At 43.9% G+C, this 12,239-nt stretch overlaps 2 protein-coding genes across 3 annotated transcripts in view; one reads left to right on the top strand and one right to left on the bottom strand.

Annotated features, from left to right (window-relative positions):
- The window catches only part of LOC144806574 (uncharacterized), a 350,735-nt gene that overhangs the window by 250,390 nt on the left and 88,106 nt on the right, over window positions 1-12,239 (bottom strand). The window lies entirely within an intron of this gene.
- Window positions 1-12,239, top strand: part of LOC144806600 (uncharacterized) — a 79,926-nt gene that overhangs the window by 64,595 nt on the left and 3,092 nt on the right. The gene's annotated exons all lie outside the window — the stretch shown is intronic.

Here is a 12,239-nt window from a genome sequence, read left to right as displayed (position 1 = left end):
GCCGTCCGGGTGCTGTATCAGTAATGGCGGCCTATGGCTGTGGACTCAGTCTTGCTTTGTCGTCGGTTTAAATGCGGCGTCTCAGATCAGGGTTCTGCATCCGGTTCGCTGCGGCGCAATCACAGTGAAGTGACCCTGTGGGCAGGTCGCGCTGTAGTCCGGTTGGGTCCCTACGTGAGGTGTTTTGCCTTGCAGGGTGGTCTGCTGGTCGTCACTTTTAAGTTGCGTTGGTTGTTAGGGATCTGCCGCCCGGGTGCTTTATCAGTAATGGCTTGAATTAAATAAAGGGAACCCAGTCGCTTTTTATTTTTACTGCTTCTTTTATTTGGTGCAGATACCACCCGACTTTTTTTGAATTCGTGGGTGTTGTGATTTATTTATTTATAACCACATTTACAAGTTGCTTCACTTGGATCAACTAGAGTAATAGTCCGAGGGTTTTTTTTGTCAAACACCTGAGGCTAGTGTTCATATGCAATTACTAAAGGCTGAATTCCTTTGGATCAAAAAGTTGAATACTTTACAGCCGTTTGGGTTGAATGACCGTATTGAATTATCTTGTTTTTTATAATGTCACACAGAACGTTTTTTCAGATCATACTGTTATTTAGGATTTTGACTTACTGCAGAGTTGTCCCTAATTCATAATACCATGACTATCTAGCATTGTTCTATTTTTACTTTAACACATGATTTAACTACTGATTCAATCTACCTATCGATTTCAATTATAATCATGTCAATTTGAGAATTTTCTATCAACTTCAACAAAACGGGTTACATCTCGATAGTGCAGGTTACTTTAAATCACTAAGCACATGACTATTTCACGAGGCTCCACAACACTACATCCAGGACGCTATTCACACAGCGCAAGAAAGTAGTGCGTTTTTTACCGCTTGCACAGAACGGCGTGCAGCGTGTGCGAGAGAGTTTAATTACGTGAAACTCAAGTAAGTCTTGTAATTTCTAGCGTAAACCTGATTTGTTTTAGAGCATGACTTGTCAGCAGGGTAAAATTAGATCCTGTGAGTAATGGGTATAGTCATGTATATAATTTTTTCACATATAATTTTCTTAGAGATACCATGAAAGACCAATCTGGTGTATTGATCTGTTCTTTGATTTAACTCGATGAACGATACTGAAACAATACATGTACGTGGATTTGATCTGAAAAGAGAGATTATTGCTTGAAATAGACAGGATGTGTTTAAAATTTAATGTATATTTTGTTGTTTGGGACTAATTCGTTTTTCGTTTTCATTTTTGTAGACCCCTGAGGAAGGGTCCTATAAGTGACCCAAAATGCATTGGGTATAATTCATGAAACTGATTTAATCTATTGAAAGAACAAAGAAATCATGAAATAAATGATATAAATAAAGGAAATTGATAAAATCATCAAAAAGACAACTAAGTTTTTATTTTTCAAAGACATGGATAAGGAACCAACAGTTCCCTGAAAATAGTGCGCACTTTCATCAGGACGGGAATTTTCCCAACCAGATCTGTTACTATATTTTCAAGGCACTCTGACCAAGTGTAACGAATGGAGCAGCACTAAAATGATTGTTTGATTATTGACTGAAAGTATAGTGTGCACAGAGCACCTTCAATATAATTGCATTGTTTGCGTCAGATTCTCCTCTTGCCTGACCTGTGTTATTAGAATTGTTTGCGTCAGATTCTCCCAATGCCTGGCCTGTGTTATTGCATTGTTTGCATCACATTCACCTAGTGCCTGGCCTATGTTATTGCATTGTTTGCGACAGATTCTCCTCGTGCCTGGCCTGTGTTATTGCATTGTTTGCGACAGATTCTCCTCGTGCCTGGCCTGTGTTATTAGCATTGTTTGCGTCATATTCTCCCAACGCCTGGCCTGTGTTATTATATTGTTTACATCAAATTCTCCTCGTGCCCAGCCTGTGTTAATTGCATTGTTTGCGTCAGATTCTCCTCGTGCCTGGCCTGTGTGATTGCATTGTTTGCATCAGATCCTCCTAGTGCCTGGCCTTTGTTATTGCATTGTTTGCGTCAGATTCTCCTAGTGCCTGGCCTGTGTTATTGCATTGTTTGCATCAGATTCTCCCAGTGCTTGGCCTGTGTTATTGCATTGTTTACATCAGATTCTCCTAGTGCCTGGCCCGCGTTATTGCATTGTTTGCATCAACCCTAGAGCCTGTCCTGTGTTATTGCATTGTTTGCGTCAGATTCTCCTAGTGCCTGGCCTGTGTTATTGCATTGTTTGCATCAGATTCTCCTCGAGCCTGGCCTGTGTTATTGCATTGTTTGCATCACATTCACCTAGTGCCTGACCTATGTTATTGCATTGTTTGTGTGAGATTCTCCTAGTGCCTGGCCTGTGTTATTGCATTGTTTGCGACAGATTCTCCTCGTGCCTGGCCTGTGTTATTAGCATTGTTTGCGTCAGATTCTCCCAACGCCTGGCCTGTGTTATTGCATTGTTTACATCAAATTCTCCTCGTGCCCAGCCTGTGTTAATTGCATTGTTTGCGTCAGATTCTCCTCGTGCCTGGCCTGTGTGATTGCATTGTTTGCATCAGATCCTCCTAGTGCCTGGCCTTTGTTATTGCATTGTTTGCGTCAGATTCTCCTCGTGCCTGGCCTGTGTGATTGCATTGTTTGCATCAGATCCTCCTAGTGCCTGGCCTTTGTTATTGCATTGTTTACATCAGATTTTCCTTGTGCCTGGCCTGTATTACTGCATTGTTACATCGGATTTTCCTTGTGCCTGGACTGTGTTATTGCATTGTTTGCGTCAGATTCACCTAGTGCCTGGCAAGTGTTATTGCATTGTTTGCATCAGATTCACCTAGTGCCTGGCCAGTGTTATTGCATTGTTTGCATCAGATTCACCTAGTGCCTGACCTGTGTTATTACATTGTTTGCTTCAGATTCTCCCAACGCCTGACCTGCGTTATAGCATTGTTTACATCAGATTTTCCTTGTTCCTGGCCTGTGTTATTGCATTGTTTACATCAGATTCTCCTTGCGCCCGGCATGTGTTATTGCATTGTTTGTGTGAGATTCTCCTCGTGCCTGGCCTGTGTTATTGCATTGTCTGCATCAGATTCTCCTTGCGCCCGGCATGTGTTATTGCATTGTTTGCATCAGATTCACCTAGTGCCTGACCTGTGTTATTACATTGTTTACATCAGATTTTCCCAATGCCTGGCCTATGTTATTGCATTGTTTACATCAGATTTTCCTTGTTCCTGGCCTGTGTTATTGCATTGTTTGCGTCAGGTTTTTCTAGTACCTGGTCTGTTATTGCATTGTCCGCTGCTTTTGGTATGTTATTATTCTAATAGTTGCAGCTTTTCTAACAAACATGGTACCTTTTATCCCAATTAAGTGCATCTGACTGCAAGGACACTGCCCTCTTACTGCAGTAGCAATCTACTTCCTATTTATGTAGCAACAGTCAGCCCAGCATGTCTGCCAGAGATGTCGTAGGGTCAGAAACAGAACATAGGTAAATGGGTATGATGCAAAAGTGTTGAGTAAGATTTTAATCGAAGAAGCTGCTGTGATAGATGGCAAAACATCCATGTCGAAACATCAGCAGTAGGACAATGGTTCGTGGAATGATAATGGTAGAGTTATTTACACTTCTGTGCGGTGCTTGTCACTTAATGTTCTTTTCTTTCACTCTCATGAGATGGTTTTACAAGGCAACTCTGAGCTCACTGAGTGTGGAGCTTCCATGAATCCTAGAGACGGGCCGTTCCAAAGACGGTAACAGAGAAGGTTGAAAGATCGGAGTCTTGAGCCTGGCAGATGGACGGGTGATCCCTGAGGGGGTGTAGTTGGTCTGTGTGTTGCCACAGCTGTCCAGGGGGTGTAAGAAAATGTCAGCAATTTGTGGAGGGCCTTCTTCTGGGGGAGAACCACCGAGCTTCATGCAATATGGACTAGAGGGTTTGTGTCTGCGCAGGATGAGTTACATCCCGATAGCAAAATGGAGGACCTTGTCCAAAGGGGATTGATGTTACCAAGGATTAACATCTTCAGTTACGACAGATAGTGAAAGTTCATTTACCTCGAGTTGCTTGAAAAGCTTTCTGCACTCTGCTGGTGCAGGCTGGATGTTTAGTCTCTAGTTGGCATTTGCCAGGGGATGTTCAGATACAGTGGTAGAATTAAACCATGGAGCAGCACTTGTAGTGTTGACTCTTGGAGTCTTGTAGTATGTGCTGGATGTGGTGGAACTGTCTTAATGTTCCATGGAGCTCAGAAAACCCAGACTCTCTGTCCTCTCAGAGCACGAGCTCTGTGGCTTGACCAGTTGAACGGCAATAAAGAAGATGACCTAGACCAGTTCTACCTCTCCCGACCTTTGAACTGATCCTTGAGGAAATAAGCCCTTGTCTGCAAAGCAGATCCACACAAGGTGCAGCTGACAGAAGACCCCGCCTGGGAGGAAGATCTGCACGAGGCACAGCTGACAGAAATCCACCCTGGAAGGAAGATCTGCACAAAACTCAGCTTACAGAAGTCCCGCCTCGAAGGAAGATCTGCACAGGGCACAGCTGACAGAAGTCCTGCCTGGAAGGAAGATCTGCACGAGGCACAGCTGACAGAATTCCTGCCTGGAAGGAAGACCTGCACAAGGCGCAGCTGACAGAAGCCCCTGCCTGGAAGGAAGATCTGCACAGGCCACAGCTGACAGAAGTCCTGCCTGGAAGGAAGATCTGCACAGGCCACAGCTGACAGAAGTCCTGGTTGGAAGGAAGATCTGCACAGGGCACAGCTGACAGAAGGTTTGCCTCGCGGTGACCTCAAAGCAGTGAGATACCTACAAACCACAAGATCCGTCAAGCCCAGCTAGCCAGACTGGACGCAATGTACACCAGAGGCCTGATTTAGATTTCAGCGTATTGTTTATTCTATCATAAATGTAACAGGTATCCTTCCCGCCCCATTAAATATGTATTATATCCTGTGGCAATTATAATAAGGCAGGCAGGATATCTGTCACGTTTTGATGATGCCTTGGTGTAGTTTGCAGAGTGTACCCCGCAGAACTCCATGAAGTGTCAGGGAAACTCCGCCACACTCTGCTGACTTCCGCTAGTGGCAGAGTTTAAGTTGCACTGCTCGTACTGATTTTTAGTGCCAGGAGTTTAACCCCCACTGTAAAATCAGCACGAACAGCACTACGCGTCGTGTCAGAGGACGATGCTGCTTTCTGCCGCTCAAATTGATATCCTAATCGAATGGCAGCTTCATCAACGAGAATGGCAGATTTTAACACTCGAGTGGTCGCGACCTGCCTTGACCTCCTGCAATGAGAAATCTCACCAGGAAGAGGTCTAGCGTGCTATATTTTCTCACAAGCGCTCGTCACCTTACCGTTGGCGAACCGCTGGAGAAAAGAACTCTGTTCTACATGGAGTTTTTTGGACCAGGAGTGGGTAAAACTTTGTGAGCTCCGCCGGCAGAGCGGAATTCTTCACCCACCCATAGTTTTGAGGCAATAATCTGTTGGACAAACTCCTAACTAGGCCCTTTGTCTGCAATAAGTGTTGTAGAAGAAGTGAGATCCATGGCCTTGTGACTATCAGGCCGTTATCTGACTTCTTATGAACCCCACAGAGTGAGTGCGCAGCCAGAGGACAGTAGGGGGGCTGAAGGACAGGAAATTAGATGAACTTGAATATGAGAAATATGGAAAGGTAGAAATGCTGCATCACCTGTGGATAACTGACACCTTCTCCCACTCTTCAAAATGCCCATCCGGTCACAAATGGCATCCAGGGCCCCAAAAGGACAACGTCATGCCAGATGCCATGTAATGGTGGAAAAGGGGGTAAAAAGAGTAATAGGCACACATCTGCTGCGGGGATATATCAGGTAAATTATTGGTTTTGATGGATTCTCTATAAGTAGTAAATGACTGATATCGTTGAATATTAAATTATATTACTCAACATTTGTTTGCCTTATCTGCGCTTATAATGTAAAGGGCGGGCCTTACAGTGAACCCCTCGCTCTGTTTTACACAAAAGCTCTGGAAGGAGCTGCATCTTACAGAACTTTATCTTACTTAGGAAGAACTAAAGACTTGCTTTTTAAAGTTGTCTTTCAGGCCAGAACCAGGTGATGTAAACTGCACTAGTTTCAGGGAGATGGACAGATGTTATGGCGATAGGAAACCCCGCTCAACCCACAATAATGTTCCAATCTTCCAGGTTAGAAGAAACCAGAAATGCTTGATCCAAGGGAGCGTCGAAAGTGTCAAAGGTGACTTATGAACAGCAAGGTAAAGACAGGAGTTGGTATTTGAGATGATTTTAAGTAAATCGGAAAGAATGAGAAAAAGTGTGTAAATGGAGTTACTTTTGTTGTATACTTCGTAAAGAGTTACTGGAAATTTTACAGGCCAGCCTGATCCATCTCTTTTTCTAAACTCTACTGTTGTTTAAATGAAATCTTGACCATATGCGTCTATCTTAAGCTATACCTCTAGCACTTGGGTGCTACGTGAGTGCCCTTACTTTGCTCAGTTACTCTGTGAACACTGGTAAATCACCTCTTTTCCAGACATTAATAAAATGTGTCAGGATCCACGTGCTTAACAAGAAAAGACTCGCAAAAAGAAGCCCGTGCTGGAAAACGTCTCTGCGGTGTTTATTGAAATGCTGTAGAGCTCAGCCATGTTGGAAAGGCAGAGTTCCGTCCCCACTGAGCAAAGCACCGCTTAGCAGTCTAGTTGTTTGTGCAGTGGCGAGAATTGGAGGTAATGCGCATGCGCGCGCCTCGCTCTGCGCACTTCAACCGACTTTCTTCGTCCGACAGGAGCCTTCTGCGCTCGCTGTCATTCCTCACTGAATAGAAGTGTTTTCTGAAGGGGGGGACCCTATGAAAGCGCAAATTTTCTTGACACAGTGCTCATTACATTTCCTGTGTCGTCCGGTCATTTTTACAGATGACCAAGCTAAAGTGGCCTTCATTTTGTCGTACTTGACGGGAGATGCGGCTGCATGGTCCATGTCCTTGGTCACCAGGAACGATCCTGTTCTAACCAACTACGCTGACTTTAAAGTAGAATTCGAACGAATATTTGATCGAAGGTCAGCATCGCAGGCTACAGACAATGAGTTGCTGGATCTCAAGCAAGGAAATAGGGATTTGGTTGGATACTTAGCCAGCTTCAACAAGTTAGTGGTGGAAACCAATTGGCCAGAAGCAAAAAGAGCTGCAATCTTTTACAGGGGCCTTCGAGATGATCTTAAAGATGCTTTGGCTCAAATCCCTCAAAGACCTACAGAAATTTCTGGCCTTATAGATTTGGCGTTGCAGTTGGATCATCGGCTCAGTGAACGCCGGAATGAAAAGAAGAAAGATTATCGCTTCATACCTCCACGATTTGACAGAGTGAAAAGTGAACCTTCGAAAAGTTCGGAAAACGCTTCTTCAGAAGAACCCATGCAAATAGGCTCTGTGCGGGGACCTCTTACTAAAGAAGAAAAGGAGCGGAGAAGAAGTTCCCAATTATGTTTATATTGTGGAGGTGCAGGACATTTTGTTAAGGAGTGTTCAAAGAGACCAAAGACCTCTTTGCCAGTAAAAGATCGGCTTCGCCCGTAGATAGAGTCGCACGGGTGGAAGCGTTTTCAAAGACAACTCCAGGAAGACAACATATTATGAACACCCTGCAGTCTGCAGCTCCTCACTTGATAGCTGTTTTTGTAGTAAAATTTCGTGACCATGAGTTGCATGAGGTGTCTGTGATGATTGATTCAGGGGCCACAGGGAACTTTTGTGACCTCAAATATGCCAAACAACATGGAATCAGACCAGTTCAAAAACTAGTGCCAGAGGCAGTTCGAGCAGTAGACGGCACCAATTTGTCATCTGGTCCAATTACCCATGAAACTGAGATGGTGTTGCTAACTGGGTTGAAAGGACATTCTGAGTGGATAACATTCAATTTAATCGACGCGCCCCAGTTTCAACTGATCCTTGGTCTGCCTTGGTTGACTGAACACAACCCACGAATAGATTGGAGTAAGAGAACCATAGAGATGGATTCTTTGTATTGCAGAGAAAATTGTTTTGGGGTTCAAGAAATTAAGGAAGAGTCAGCTCCAGTAAAGATTTTAGCCTCTGGCCACTCTACTCAGATTTGTGCCTTGGAAATTAAGGAAATTCCCGAGCAATATCAAGATCTAGCAGTGGTCTTTGATAAAAAAGGTGCAGAACAACTACCTCCTCATCGCCCTTATGATTGTAAAATTGAAATTGAGCCTGGAGCCATTTTACCCTGTAGCAGAATCTACGCCCTCACAGAAAAAGAAAATCGGTATTTAAAAGAATATTTGGACAAAAATTTGGCAAACGGATTTATACGCCCATCACAGTCTCCGGTGTCATCTCCTCTGTTTTTCATTCCAAAACGGGATGGGGATCTTCGCGCTTGCATAGACTATAGAGCGGTTAACCAAGTGACAGTTAAGAACCGCTATCCTCTTCCGTTGATTTCGGTATTACTCGATCAGGTGAAGGATGCCAAGATTTATACGAAGTTGGATCTCCGAGGGGCTTATCATTTGATCCGGGTGGCCTCCGGAGATGAATGGAAAACGGCGTTCAGAACGCGATATGGATTGTTTGAGTATTGCGTAATGCCCTATGGATTATGTAACGCTCCTGCTGCCTTTCAACATTTTGTAAATGATGTGTTAGGAGAATTTCTGGACCGAGTTGCAGTTGTCTACATTGACGACATCCTAATCTTCTCGAACAGTGAGGAAGAGCATATCCCTCATGTGAGAGCGATTTTGACTAAACTACTCGAAAATCACCTCTATGTGAAGCTGGAGAAATGCGCTTTTCATGTCACTCGAGTAGAATTTTTGGGGTTTGTGCTATCCCCTGATGGAGTGAGTATGGATACCACCAAAGTTAAGGCAGTACAGGATTGGCCTTCACCGAAAACAGTTAAGGAAGTGCAGATTTTTTTGGGATTTTCAAATTTTTACCGGAGATTTATTTCAGATTTTTCTCAAAAGGTGATTCCAATAACTCGTTTGCTTAAGAAGGGAGTCAAATTCAGTTGGAACCTTGAAGCTGAAAATGCCTTTCAGTTCCTTAAAGACTCATTCACAAAAGCACCTATTCTGTTGCATCCTCGAATGGAGGACCCCTTTTTTGTGGAAGCGGATGCTTCTGATGGAGCAATAGGAGGAATTTTGTCACAACGGCATCCAACGTCTGGGCAGCTACATCCAGTAGCTTATTATTCTAGAAAATTGAGTCCTCCAGAGTGCAATTATTCCATTGCGGATAAGGAGTTGTTGGCGGTCAAGAATGCATTTGAGGAGTGGCGTCATTATTTAATGGGAGCCAGACACAAGATAACAGTTTTCACTGACCACAGAAATTTACAATTCTTAAAATCAGCCCGAACTCTCACAGCCCGACAGTTACGTTGGTCCTTATTTTTTGCTGATTTTGATTTCATAATTACATTTCGACCAGGAAAGAGTAATGCAAAAGCAGATGCCTTGTCTCGGATAGATTCGGGTTCGCCAGATGATGATGAAAAAGAGCCTCAGAACATCATCCCGGAGGAAAAGATCGTGTTGGCTGTGGATTCTTCGGAATTGGTTACAGAAATCCATGACTGCTCAAGAGATGAAGAATTGGTCCAAACAGGCGGAGGGTAGAGAAGTAAAGAATGGAGTTCCTTACCAGGATAATCGCATGTTTCTTCCAACATCGGAACTTCAAGAAAAGGCCATGGAATCCTGTCATGATAGTTTGCTAGCTGGACACAAAGGAATTCACAAAACGACAGAGTTGGTGGAGAGGAATTTTTGGTGGCCAGGCATGAGACCCCAGGTGCGACAATTTGTGACCACTTGTGAACGGTGTTTAAGGGGGAAGTCAGAGAGAAGGGCCCCACAGGGCAAGTTGAGACCATTGCCAATTCCGCCTCATCCTTGGCACACTGTGTCCATGGATCTCATTGTGGAGCTACCCCCCAGTCATGGGTTTACCACCATACTGGTCTTTGTAGATGTCTTTTCAAAGATGGCACACTTTATTCCCTTGAAGAAAACTCCAGATGCTCCCCTTTTAGCTCAGCTTTTTGTCCAACACATTGTGCGCCTTCATGGGATTCCCAAGATATTGGTTTCAGACAGGGGCACACAGTTTGTTTCACACTTTTGGAAGGCCTTCACTGCTAAGTTAGGAATTGACACTCGTTTTTCCACCAGTTACCATCCAGAAACGGATGGCCAGACGGAAAGAGTGAACCAGGAGCTTGAGCAGTACTTACGTCTGTACCTTTTGGATCAAAAAATGGATTGGTCTGATCTGGTGTGGGCGGCAGAGTTTGCTTATAATAATGCCGTTCACTCTTCCACTGGTTACTCTCCTTTTTATGTAAATTATGGTAGACATCCCACCTTCATTGTGGAAAAAGAGGAAGGTCCAGTCCCGGCAGTGGAAAGGAAGGTTAGCGAAATGCAGAAATCCCTTTCTCAAGTCAAAAATTTTTTAGAGAAGGCAAAAGAATCTTACAAGAAACATGCAGATAAAAAGAGAAGAGACAACCCAGGTTTTCAGTCAGGAGAAAAAGTGTGGCTATCCACAAAAAACTTAAAGTTAAAGATAAATCGAAAATTTCAACCTCGATTCTTAGGCCCGTTTAAGGTAGACAAGATGTTAAATCCAGTCACAGTTAAAATCCAACTGCCTTCTTATCTCAAAGTCCACCCAACCTTTCATGTTTCCTTGTTAAAAAAGAATCCTCCTAAGTTGAGAGTTCGTTTAGCACCAAAACCAATTCAGGTAGACACACATGAAGAGTTTGAGGTACATAAAGTCTTAGATTCTAAAATGAAGAGAGGCACATTGTACTATCTGATTGAATGGAAGAACTTTGGCCCGGAGGAAAGATCGTGGGAGCCTTATGAAAACATTCACGCTCCAAAACTCCTGCAGGAGTTTCACAAGGCCAATCCTTCTAAACCCAAACGGGAAGGAGCCTTCTTGGTGGGAGGTACTGTCAGGATCCACGTGCTTAACAAGAAAAGACTCGCAAAAAGAAGCCTGTGCTGGAAAACGTCTCTGCGGTGTTTATTGAAATGCTATAGAGCTCAGCCATGTTGGAAAGGCAGAGTTCCGTCCCCACTGAGCAAAGCACCGCTTAGCAGTCTAGTTGTTTGTGCAGTGGTGAGAATTGGAGGTAATGCGCATGCGCGCGCCTCGCTCTGCGCACTTCAACCGACTTTCTTCGTCCGACAGGAGCCTTCTGCGCTCGCTGTCATTCCTCACTGAATAGAAGTGTTTTCTGAAGAAATTCGTCTTGCCTTCTTTCCTCTATTTTACAGGGAAGTACAGAAAGACAGCTTTGGCTCTAGCAAAAGAGCATTTAGTAATTATTTTTTCTCCTCAGAGAATTCGTGTGACAACAGAGTTTGAAGACGCTAAGCAGAGTATTTCTGGGAAGCAGTGGAGCAGGCTTCTTTGTAGAGTCTTCAGTCAAGAGAAGACCTCGAATTCCAAGTAAGAGTATTTATTCGACGTTATCTTGAGTCTCATGGCTATGACTGAGGTGAAGTAATCTTCGGACTTCAGGTGTTCAGATGTAAGAGGATCCTTGAGCCTTTTTTGAGACTGGTTATTAATCTTGAACTCGACAAAGACTTCTGAGTATTCAGTACCCGGTGTTGTAGATACAATTAAATATCCATTCTTCTTAAGCTGGCAGTTCATAACCTTGTTCGTTTCAAACTCCTCTTGTCAGCTTACAGTTCAAGGAGTTCTCAGAGACTTAACAACCTTTGCTGGAGACTTCCATGGTGATCCCATTACGCAGTTTCCAATAAGGTGTCCACTTGTTCTTCCAGTGAATCAGTATGTACATCATTCCAGACAAACATGTGTAGGGAGGAGCTAGCTTCTGGTTAGACACTGGTAAGAATTAGTTCACGATAGAAAGCAATTATCATATTCAACATCATACTTAGTGCGTTAGGAAACTAATAAGAATTTTGCCTTACAGTACGCTTCCAGACCAGACCAGACGGGTGCCAGTGTCCGAAGCAAGTCTCTCTTTGTTTGTCTTCCACTTCCCCTTTCCCCCGCGGGGCTGATTCTATGGACAGCAGATTCTAGGTTGTTCCTGGAGTTATCCTTGAGGAGGATTTGGGGTAAGAGCTTCTGTTCCTGAGGGGGCCGCTTCAGTGTATCCTTTG

Source organism: Lissotriton helveticus, chromosome 1_2 (assembly GCF_964261635.1).
Source record: "Lissotriton helveticus chromosome 1_2, aLisHel1.1, whole genome shotgun sequence".
Taxonomy (NCBI): domain Eukaryota; kingdom Metazoa; phylum Chordata; class Amphibia; order Caudata; family Salamandridae; genus Lissotriton; species Lissotriton helveticus.
Note: the sequence above shows the minus strand (reverse complement) of the source record. Positions and strands in the feature narration are given on the sequence as shown.